Consider the following 13,033-nt stretch of genomic DNA (forward strand, 5'->3'; position numbering starts at 1 on the left):
TAGCGGACAACATTAAAATTAAAGGTGCATTGCGCAACTTTTCATGTTAAAAATACCCGTTTTTCTAACCCATACATGCTTAAACAATTGCCTGATGGGCTGAATGAGCCCTTCTATGATCACTGCGATTGCCTCTATAATCCTGTACAGTAAAATAAATAAGAGGGATTCGGGTCGGAATCGACTGGGCGTGACGTCATGCGTGTTCACGCTCACCTGGCTATGTCTGGCAGGTTTGTGTATTCGCCGCCATTATCCGCATCAGCGAAGACAACTCAAGCGACTTTTGCAAAAGTAGAAGATGGATTCAAAGAGACCGGCTTCTAGTTCATCCCAAACCCCAACGCAAACTCCACGTAACCGCGTGCACAACTCTGGTTGCAGTTTCGTGTGTCGCCAGAAGGGGGCATAGTTCTGCAAAAACTCAGAGACTTGCGCAATGCACCTTTAATATTTGGGGCACCGGATATCACCGGTCATTGGGAGCGTTAATAATAATGAAATGATAATAAGATGAAGAATCAAATAAATAATAATAAGATGAAGAATCAAATAAGTAAAATGATAAAAGACTTGAAACTGCAGCAGCATGTTTTATTGGGCCAGCTGTATGTGAACTGCAGACGAGTAGAACAGCTTTGGACAGAAACGGGTTGAGAGCGAAGGCGAGGTATGATCGCCTCAGTCACCAAGCTCAGTTTTAGTTTTTATTAGTTGTAGTCATGTTCATACTCTTTTAGTCTAGTCTAGTTTTAGTCGACGAAAACTGATGACATTTTAGTCTAGTTTTGTAGTTTAGTCTCTTTTAATGCAATTCTATTTAACCCAGTCAATCTAGTATTTCAAACAAGGTTATGTTATTATACCACGCAGTGGTAATGGACCAGCTACTGGCGGTGGTTGGGGGGTTGTTGATTTTCTATTTGATGTAAAATGGTCAGAAGAGTGAGTTTTATCCTCCACAAGGGCGAGATATTTAGGCTATGTTTGAGATTGCGCTGCCAGAGAAAGTGAAACTAAAAAACGTGCCTACAAATGTAGGCTATCTGTCCTAGGCCTACAGCGTTTCCTACTTTAACACGAATATAATAGGCCTAATTATAAGCGAACCGATGAAGAAACGTTTATAATCCCCTACGTGAGAGGAGATTTGGGAAAAGAAACAAGCAGGGATGAGTCACAATTTTTGAATATTCGATTAGTTTATTTAATTATAGAATATCGAATAGATTGTGCGATTATTCTTTAAAATAAACTCCATGTTTTCTGGTGCTGATGCGGTGGTGACGCGTTCATGTAACCAGAGGGTGGCGCTGCCAATAACACACAGCTGTCACAAAGAACCGGCAAAAGTAATGATTATGAATGTGTCAAATATATCAATGAGACATTTTAATGGAACAACTACTGGAATAATATTGTTAAATTCGCTGATAATCGGGTGACCAGGTCGCAAACCAGAATTCAAAGCCGACAAAGCTATGGGTTCACGCTCAACTCTCTCTCATTCGCCGTGACGTTATAACATTTCGTCTCGTCTCGTTTTGGTCAACGGAAATTAAGAGGCATTTTAGCATTTTGTAAACCACATTTAGTCGCGTTTTATTCGTCAACAATATTGCATTATACATTTATTTTACGTATCGTCACATGACCAGCATTTACGTCTCGTCTTCGTCAGTCGATAAAGGTTCGTTGACGACAATATTTCGTCATAATTTTCGTTGACGAAAGCAACACTAGTGTGTAGTCACTAAGAAATGAGCGAGGAACGGCCTGATTTATTAATAAGTAGGTTCCTGAGAGTCACTAGAGAACCGACTGAGAGATCCTATATTAATGAATCATTACGTGATGATTAGTTCATGAGTATCTGTGAATGAACACACTGACCACTCTCTTCATGAGCAGGTCCTGGTTAACTCTGGATCAGCCACAATACCAGTAACGACCCATTAATCACTCATGTCTTCATCATTAGTTACTCTGTCTGTGCACCCTCCAGTAAAGTCTTATATTATACTGAGTTCTTGCGAGGTAATCCCTCTGACCTCTCGATCCTCCTCTTGTAAATGTGGCGGTGTAATAGCCTGCATGAAGTTTCTCCTTTCGCTGTTTAGAGAGATTGTGTCGGCTAATAGCTCTTACTAGTGTTTATTGCCTCTTGTAGATCTCTTACTGTATTGACGCTTTATTGATGCTTGTGTGTTGATCTTTAATTGTAAGTCGCTTTGGATGAAAGCATCAAATGAATAAATGTGAGTGTGAGTGTGTTTTTTCCTGCTATGAAAGTCAATGAGACCAGAAACTGTCTGTGAGGCGAGTGTGAGTTTGTGCTGGTGTGTTGCAGTGCCGTCACTGGCCACTAGATAATGATACGCTTGTCAACAGCAGAGCAGCTGCACAGATGATCATCACACACACACATATACTGTATTTATTACTGTATTTCAGTAATTTCCCACATTGTTTACATTTTTCAGGCAGTTCTGTTGAATAACACACACTTTGCCTCCTTCACAGCCTTACTTAGTTCACAGAAGTGCTCGTGACGAGAGTGGCCATCAGGCCTGTGTTGATCCACAGATATTAATGAACTAATTATCTGATGATTAATTAATATAGTATCTCTCTGTTCACTAGCTCTCCACTATCATCTTTACAGTCCTTTATTCTGAAATATTCAGGAACTGCTTATTAACAGTTAAATGATTATCAGGTCGTTCCTCTCTCGTTCCTCAGTAGCTACTCTCAGTTTTGTGTACGGTAAAGTGTTACCCATTTTTATGTGAGTAAAAGGCCAACTTAATAGATAGTTGTGCAAACCAACACATCAGCCTAAACACATGTACAGTCAGTTAAACGTGCATCAGACACAAGCGTTTGCTGCTTTAAAAGTGCCTCATGAAGTTAGACAGCGCCAGTGCCCACACATACCCACGCCGGTAGACTGCACACTAAGATGATGCTCACCAACTCGGCTTGCGTGTAGAACTTCTTACTAAAAGATAAAGTAAAAGTGTAATCTGTCCCTTTCTTCCGGCAGAGAAATGTACATTGCCCAGCTGTATTTGTGCAGATATAGGGTATCTTCAGCATCTAAATGAGAGAAATGAGGCACTGCTCTATTGCAGGATGGGTAAGGTGCTGATTTACATATAAACTCTGCTTTTGCAGCTTTGTGGCTTGAACTGCTTCTGTAACTTATATTGTCGGGTATGTGCACTGACATGATGTTTGTGGACTCTTTTCACAGGGATGGTCAATGTTAGATTCACAGAATTGTGTTTTGAACCTGTTTTAGGCAGTAATGCATCTGTGCCCTCATCAAGGTCTCTCTCAGCTTCCCAGTCCAAACAATACAAACAACTGTCTATGCAGTTTTTACGAAAATTTTGGAGATTGTGTTTTACAGGAACCGATGCATTCAAGATTATTTTTTTAGGATTTTAAATTAAAGGAAACATAATTTTTTTAATTTTATATTTCACATATAAAGTGTGATATGTATTCCCTGAAGCCAGTGCACATGCACACAAGAGGAGGCTGTGGCTCTGTTACAGCTTATTCATGGCCCTCAGACAGAATTAGAAAACTGTATATTAAACACATTTATCTCTTATTTATCCACCTGTGTATCTAGCCATCTATTAGCATGGTGTGTGTGTGTGTGTGTGTGTGTGTGTGTGTGTGTGTGTGTGTGTGTGTGTGTGTGTGTGTGTCAGCTCTAGATGTGTTTACTTCATGTGTAAAACAGCCACACTCACTGTACCAGAGGCTTTCACAGAAGTGAGAATAAAGAATAGTGAATATAATGATAAAATGCTGTTTTGAGGGGTTGAGGCAGGACTGGCGAACACATTTGCTGCCTCTACTGCAGGCGTCTCTTAATGTTTCCGACACAGTAAACGCTTCTAAGCAGAGCAGACGCTTTAGCCAAGTCCTGCTTCATGCCTGCAGCTGATGTGCTTTCTCCAGATGAGCTGGACAGAGCATTAAAGTAATGTTGTCAGCCTGTTACTCAATGCACATGTGTTGCTCTCTATAACTCAAGGAACAGTTTCTGCATAAAGCTGGCACTCTCTGCTCACTCCGAGTCTGATTAAAGGCCAGGTACATTAATACAACCATCAAACACACAGTGAATTGGTCGTTGCCGTTGCCCTTCCAAATTGAAGCGAAACATTTCAGTAATGCTGCAAACCCCCTAATGCTCCTTGTTTGTAAAGCCTGGACAGATCCATGAGTTTTTGAGTCAGCTGTTTTCAGAGAGCAGAGACACAGCAAAGCTCCCTGTGCAGAGACTGGAGGATTTCTCCCTAAATTGTTCAGATGGGCAACCACAGAACAATGATAACTGATCATCTCCAGCTGAAGTAATGAAGCTAGAAGGCGGATGGGTCTAGATTTAGCTAGGGGGAGTGACACAGGTTTGCAATATCCTCTCTAAAACTAAAAATGCATTTTATTCTACTGACATGAGACAAAATGTAGCAGATCTATGTCCTTATATTTAGCAGGTGGAGATTGCTATTATAATACAGCATCACTACAGCATCATGGGCTTCTTTAGCTTACAAAACTAATGTAACAATTTAAATAATTTACAGTTTTAATTTGTTTTACTTGCATGCCAACAAGAGTTTGTTCTTCAAACAAACGTACACTCCTTTTTCACAGTTTTCTTCTTCACCCCCTCCACTAAAGTCATACCCGTCACCCCTGTGAGATCATGTGTCCATGCGTTTGCCGACACTTCAGGGCCACACAGTGAAGCTTTCCCACATTCCCCATCAGATGTGCCTGTTGTAATGCGAGCTCAGAGATAATGCAGTGCTGTGCAGACTGAGGCCCGTCCTCGCCAGTGTTCAGCGCTGGGGCCGAGAGCAGACAACGGAGGATAAACTCCCTACACTGATTATATCAGGCTTTACACATCTCCAGAGCTAACACATCAGCTAACGGCATCAGGCTTTACACATCTCCAGAGCTAACACATCAGCTAACGGTATCAGGCTTTACACATCTCCAGAGCTAACACATCAGCTAACGGCATCAGGCTTTACACATCTCCAGAGCTAACACATCAGCTAACGGTATCAGGCTTTACACATCTCCAGAGCTAACACATCAGCTAACAGCATCAGGCTTTACACATCTCCAGAGCTAACACATCAGCTAACGGTATCAGGCTTTACACATCTCCAGAGCTAACACATCAGCTAACGGTATCAGGCTTTACACATCTCCAGAGCTAACACATCAGCTAACGGTATCAGGCTTTACACATCTCCAGAGCTAACACATCAGCTAACGGTATCAGGCTTTACACATCTCCAGAGCTAACACATCAGCTAACGGTATCAGGCTTTACACATCTCCAGAGCTAACACATCAGCTAACGGTATCAGGCTTTACACATCTCCAGAGCTAACACATCAGCTAACGGTATCAGGCTTTACACATCTCCAGAGCTAGCACATCAGCTAACGGCATCAGGCTTTACACATCTCCAGAGCTAACACATCAGCTAACGGTATCAGGCTTTACACATCTCCAGAGCTAACACATCAGCTAACGGTATCAGGCTTTACACATCTCCAGAGCTAACACATCAGCTAACGGTATCAGGCTTTACACATCTCCAGAGCTAACACATCAGCTAACGGCATCAGGCTTTACACATCTCCAGAGCTAGCACATCAGCTAACGGTATCAGGCTTTACACATCTCCAGAGCTAGCACATCAGCTAACGGTATCAGGCTTTACACATCTCCAGAGCTAGCACATCAGCTAACGGCATCAGGCTTTACACATCTCCAGAGCTAACACATCAGCTAACGGTATCAGGCTTTACACATCTCCAGAGCTAACACATCAGCTAACGGTATCAGGCTTTACACATCTCCAGAGCTAACACATCAGCTAACGGTATCAGGCTTTACACATCTCCAGAGCTAACACATCAGCTAACGGTATCAGGCTTTACACATCTCCAGAGCTAACACATCAGCTAACGGTATCAGGCTTTACACATCTCCAGAGCTAGCACATCAGCTAACGGTATCAGGCTTTACACATCTCCAGAGCTAACACATCAGCTAACGGTATAAGGCTTTACACATCTCCAGAGCTAACACATCAGCTAACGGTATCAGGCTTTACACATCTCCAGAGCTAACACATCAGCTAACGGCACAGCTATTATCCCTGTACACACACATCCCAGTGTTTCCCCCATTACTGTTGAATCACGGAAGCGACACCAGTTAATTTTGCCAAGAGATTTATTATGTATACATGTGTCGTGTGTCAGACAGAGAGAAACAGGCATATGAGAGGGAGGCCATAGGAGGTCTGGTACGCCATCTTTAGCTCTGGGAAAGTTGCGTAGCCGTCAGTGTGGGATCCTTATGAGCCAGATGATGAAGCTGCACTGGTTTATTCAATTTGGTTTTAAAATCATTGTAATTTTTAACTACTTCATCTTCAGGTAACTGGAACTTTCTTGCCATTGCGCGTACCTTTTTATCATTCAATACCCCACCACCTAATATATTTATCCACGAATTATACAGGTTGACTTCTCTGCGTATGACTGCTTCAAGGTTAGTCTCAGTACTTGAGGAGGCTTGAGGCTGACTAGTGGAAACAGTTGGTGTGCTGGAAACTTCAGGTGTTGCTGAGCCGCTAAATCCACGTAGGGGCTTGTTAATCCAACTACCTCCTCTTGCCATCGAATGCTCTGTATAAAGAAAATCCTTTCCTTCCTCTCTGAAGTTTTTAACCATTTCCATGGCCATAAGAATCAGAGGAAATGTCCGGAAGTTTCGAGCAGATTCAGCTATAACTGATGCAGTGAAATATGTAGCGTGCTTGAGCTCATTATTTTTTGTCTCATTTTCAAGAAAAAAAGTTCTCACATAATAAGTATAACCTCCTTTATCTGTAATTTCAGCTCGAAGCTCTCCGTAACTTACTCTGTCTGTCTGTGTCTCAATAAGGTTCTTGACTCTTGTCACATTATCTTGATTTTGGTCAAGCCTTTTCCCAACTGGATACACATACAGACTTACAGGATGAACAACGAATATCCAGTCTGTGACCATCAGGTATGTGAGCTCATCTTCTCCTTTCTTTGCATAATGACGGATGATACTTCTGACATCTCCTGCTGTGTTAATCACATAACACCTGGAAAGAACATTATTTAGTTCATTCTGATCGTCTATCCACCGAATGCCTTTTAGCGTGTCATTTTCTTGTATTTCTTTTATTAAGTAATTATTTACTTGGTTTTTATTATTTTTATTTTTATTTTTATTTTTATTTTTATTATTTCCTCCTGTTTGTATGTCCTCTTCTTTTGTGGTTATATTTTTTACCCCTATTACATAATTATTTATGTCCAGGTTGGCTGTGTTTACTCTATCTGGAAGTGGCAGGTCTGCATGAAATAAGGCCCAGGACAGAGCTTCAAGATCATCAAGAGCAGTTTGGTCAGCAGGGGATAACTCTTTATAAACATTCTGGTCAATAAAACTGCGTGGCTCATCAGACCAGCCATATTTGTTGGTAACTTCAGTAGTACTTGTTGCTCCTTTACTGCCAGACTTTGGTTTATTTTTGCCCTGTAGAAAGTTTCTTTCATGAGTAAAGACTTGCTCTCCTCTGCTGCCAGGCTCATTTCTGATAACTACGTCTCCGTTCCTGTCCAGGGTTGCCACCACCTTCTTGCTGTCATCGTTCTGTCTCCACTGCACCCCTTCCTCTGAGATCTCCTGGGTGATGATCTCTCCTGTGTGTCGGACCTGGAGCACAGCGCTCCTGAGGTGCAGCTCGGTCTCGATGTGGGCCGTCTCACGGAGATCCCTCAGCAGGGCTTCAGCAAACTCTTCATCTGACCCCACCTCACAGGCCACCACACTGGTCGTTCTGATTCTGTGGCCCGTCCTGAAGGTGTGCTGAATGATTCTGGCCACGTCTCGAGCTGTGTACCCTGCCAGTCTCGTCTCTCCAGAGCCGTCTCTCTCACCGTGGCCTACCAGCGTCAGTCGGCTGTCCTCTGACAGAGGCACAGGGGCACCGTGGACCAGTCTGGGTCTCTGGTGTTCATCAAGAGCGTAGACAGAGGTCACTGCTGGACGTTTCTCATAGAGAGAAGCAGCAGCTTTCCTGACAGTAGGGTCATCCTGCATAATGAGGATCTGCTGGTGGTCATACTGGTCTGCTTCTGGTCCACATGAGCCATTGAACAGGCGTTCTGTGCTGACTGTTACTGAGTAATGAGGACTCATGCTGGACTCCTGCTGGACTCTGTCCTCGGCTGGCTTCTCTTTGCCAGTCATGACCAGAAGTGTTCGGCTGTAGCTGTGTGAGATCTCTGAAGCACTTATCTTCTGTTCATGCTGGAAAATGAACATATATATGACATTTAATATAAATAAAGATGAGGTCAAGATGATCATTTATGAAACATGTGGTATCTCACTCCATGTTTTCTGATGTTGAACTCTTTTAATAACTCTAAATTCAGTTTCTAGTGACATCAGTTCTGGGGAGAAATATGTGTCACTAGAAACTGAATTTAGATTTGAATTTGAATTAATTCAAATAATATTGACTGTAATATTGTGAAATTAAATAAATTTGCTGTGAAACTGAATTTGTTCTTTTTAAAGTTAGAATCCGCTACAATAATCGAATGAAGCAAAGAACAGTAGGCGTCAGGCGCTCACAGCGAGACTCGTCTTTTCAGCGGCATCAGTGCGCAATACACTACTTTACAATTAATTATTACATTTTGCGCGTAACAATGCGATTAATCACAATTAAACATTGTAATCGTTGCCCAGCACTAATATTTATATATTTCTACATGTATTTATGTCGACTGTATGTTCGTCTGCCTGTAGCACCTCATGACCAAAGCAAATTCCATTAGTAATAATTATGTCAGAGTGCAGGGCCGTGCTCGACCACAAGCCAACCTTCACTGCTTCAGATATGGATGTTGCTGCAAAGAAGCTACACCTTCTAAATCCTGTCTTTGTGTCAAGCTGTCGTTTTAGTTTTTATTAGTTGTAGTCATGTTCATACTCTTTTAGTCTAGTCAAGTTTTAGTCGACGAAAACTGATGACATTTTAGTTTAGTTTTAGTCAATGAAAATTGTAGTTTAGTCTCTTTTAATGCAATTCTATTTAACCCAGTCAATCTAGTATTTCAAACAAGGTTATGTTATTATACCACGCAGTGGTAATGGACCAGCTACTGGCGGTGGTTGGGGGGTTGTTGATTTTCTATTTGATGTAAAATGGTCAGAAGAGTGAATTGTATCCTTCAAATAGTGGGGGGGGGGGTAGTTTATTCTTATTTTATGCTACGTCCTCTATAGCAGCCTTTCTCAAACTTTTTTCCGTCAGGGCACCTTTCAAAAGTGCATAAAATCTCAAGGAACCCCAGTGTAAAATATAATTTAAAAACACTGCATAACCCAAATGTAATGCAAATTATATATATATATATATATATATATAAATAAAATGAATTTACAATTTTATTAATCCGTTCATATGTTTAACCCTTTCACACGTAAATTTAAAATATTCTGGCTGACCCCCCAGCGTGAGTTTTTCAAGGTGACCGTTATTCAGAACGTGTCACTTTATGGTTTCCATGGTGACGCGTCATTGCCTGTCACGTGACACACCGCAGCAACAACAGAGCTGAATGAATGATGATCTGCTTTTATGTCATTTTTCCTTTTTTATTCAAAATATTCACAAATTTGTTAGATATGGCATGAAATATCTGATATTCCGATTGTCAAATATATGCAAGTGGAAGTGTTTTATTTTTTGAACACCTTTATAACGATCGCGTTAGTTGAGCTGTATGCGCGATGGGCGCCGCCATGTTAGTTTGTGCCGCAGATGCAGTTCAGAGAATCGGATCTGTTGGATTTACAACAAGTGAATTCATCCACTTCTCCTGAAATACATAAAAGTAAGTGGCAGGTGAACTGGGAGAAGAACAGAGTAAACTTTAAAGTTACTTACACAATGTGTATCTGATATGAATAAAACTAATTATAATGGAAAGGATTATTATTGCCTCTTCCTTTGACATCAGTGTGTATTTTACAAACTCTAAATGTATTGTTTTTTAGTACTTATGTCTGAAACCTAAAACAAACATTATGTGGATGAAAACACTGAAAAGCTGTGATATATGACAGCTGAGCGCGCCTGTCTCTGGCTCAGCTCCAGCCAACGCGCGAAAGCACATTTGAATTTAGCAGTTGATCACGTCATGCACTGACCGTTCTAATCACACCGGTGCTCCAGGGACCAGCCTAGACTGATCACACCGGTGTGGTCGTACGTGCGAAAGGGTTAAAAAGAAGAAGAATGTATTTATGTAAATTCAAATATATTTATATATGAAATGTCCGAATTATTTTTTTTATTTTTTTTAACCTACAAATTTTTTTGGCGGCACCCCTGACACAGTCAGGGGGCACCCCAGTGTGCCGCGGCACCCACTTTGAGAAAGGCTGCTCTATAGAGGACACCAGGACTTAGTTATAAAAAATAAAAAAAGAATAAGAAGAAAGAAAGAAATGAAAATAAAATGAATGTAAAGACAAAAAGAATGTCATTTTTTGTTCATTCACCAATCAATTTTTAGGTTTTAGGCTTTTTTTTTTTTTTTTAAACTTTGTTTAAGGATGATTCTCAACTATATATAAAAGATGGAACAGAATAATTTGATATACTATTTTGCTTTATACAATATGTGTGTAAAATGCCCATAAATGGGTAGTCCTATTTAAAACAATGTATCTATACTCAATGTATCAGTGAATCTTATTTACATATTAATGTGTTCTTGGGGCATAATGTGATAACATATATATATATGTGTGTGTAACAAGGAGAGTAATAACTTGGCAACATTTTCATAAAAACATTTCATAGGAATATTGATGTAATTTCTTTCCCTATGTCCTTGTGTCTCCCCAACATGCTGATATGAAATCGATGCACAAAAAGTCATGTTCTGATTTTTACTTAAATTTACGATTTAATCATCAACGAACACCACTAACCACTCGGTGAGTTGCACAGCTTTGAAAACGAACGTTAAGGGTTGTTTTAAGGGCATGTTTGTGCATGGCCATAGACTCCCATTCTGAAGCGGTCAAGGGCAATTCTAAAGTAGTCAAAAGGTCGAGACTGGAACCATTGTCAAAATTTCTTTGTCCACCACTCTTGTTCATCCAAAACAATCTACAAAATAGACTCAAAGTGTTAAATACCGGAATTCTCCTTTAAGGCGAGACACTACAGGTGAATAGGGTAAAATCTTTAACTAGCAGATATCACCATGAAACTTTCCCAGTTGATTACCTACATTAAGATGAGAAAAAAATGTATTACAAGTTTTCTGTAATTTAATGTTTAAATATGCAAATTAGGCCATATCTAATTAAATATGCGCTAATTTGCATATATTCTCATATAAATCTGAGTATTGGATAAAGCCAGGTTAAAAAAAATTTTTTCATTGTGTTCACATATTAGATGGGGGAAAAATTACAGAGGGATTTATGGATATCTACTTCTGTTATCCTGTAAATCAGAATATACTGTCAATAGCCTTAAAAAAAAAGATTTTCACCACGTTTTTTGGAATAAAATGTTATATAAATATAGGCTAGGAATAATATATTTACAAATCCCTCTGTAAATGGCAGAGATCGCGGAGCAGCGGGAGGATTTACAACGGCAACTTTTGATGAATTTATGAGAAATCTACAGACGCGAACAGTGTTGTAAAATAAAGACCTAAATGTGTATTTCTGACTTTTTTTCACCACAAGTCTGAAAGAAGACGTGTTATTGAAGACAAATATCCAAAAATCTCAATTGACCAGTAAAAAACTTCTCAAGATAATCATTTATGAAACGTGGTATCTCACTCCATGTTTTCTGATGTTGAACTCTTTTAATAACTCGTTTTATTAGTTTAACACTGACTGTGTGGGCAGAAATATGTGTCACTAGAAACTGAATTTAGATTGGAATTTAAATTGCTCAATTTAAATTATTGAATCATTTTAATGTATTAATTCCAATAATTTTTAACTGACTGTAATATTATGAAATTGAATAAATTTGCTGTGAAACTGAATTTGTTCCTCACTGAAAATCCATCCATCATTAACCCCTTATCCTGCGTACAGGGTCTCGGGGGGGCTGGAGCCAATCCCGGCTCACATCGGGCGAAAAGCGGGGTACACCCTGGACGGGTCGCCAGTCCATCGCAGGGCCACACATAGACACACTCACACTCACACCTAAGGACCATTCTAGAGACGCCACTTAACCTAGCCTGCATGCCTTAGGACGGTGGGAGAGAACCCAGGCAGACACGGGGAGGACATGCAGACTCCACACAGAGAGGCCTGGATCCAGGGCTGGACTGGTCATCTGGCGTACCGGGCGACGCACCTTTGGGGCCGGTGTAACGCACATTATTTATTTATATAACTGTCTTTATGGGCTGACCGTTGGCCCATTTATTTAAAGCACGGACAGCGGCCCATTGGGTGATTTTCTATACTGATATTGGGCCGGCCCAATCACATCTCTTACTACTAGCTACACAACTGTTAACAGTCCGCCACACAGTAGCGAGAGAATAGCATGACACACCTGACCGTGACACAGACACCTGTCGCTCTCTTTGCTGCCTCTGTCCTCCTCGCTCAGAGACACTTTGCTCTGTTTGCCTGTCTCTCATAGAGGCTTCATTCCCTCTGAGGCGCTGTGAGCTGCAGGTGCTGAAGTGAACATGTGTGTGTGATATTTCTGTCTGATCACAAGTGTTTTCTACCTCTGATGAAGAGCAGTGAGCTCGTCTCATCCAGTACAGTCCCAGACGGGCTCTGTGTCTGTCAGATGGGGGGTAGAAGCCTTCTGCCATATCAGCAGAGCAATAACACAGGGTAATACACAGCGAGAGCT

The sequence above is a fragment of the Rutilus rutilus genome (assembly GCF_951802725.1).
Source record: "Rutilus rutilus genome assembly, chromosome: 1".
Taxonomy (NCBI): domain Eukaryota; kingdom Metazoa; phylum Chordata; class Actinopteri; order Cypriniformes; family Leuciscidae; genus Rutilus; species Rutilus rutilus.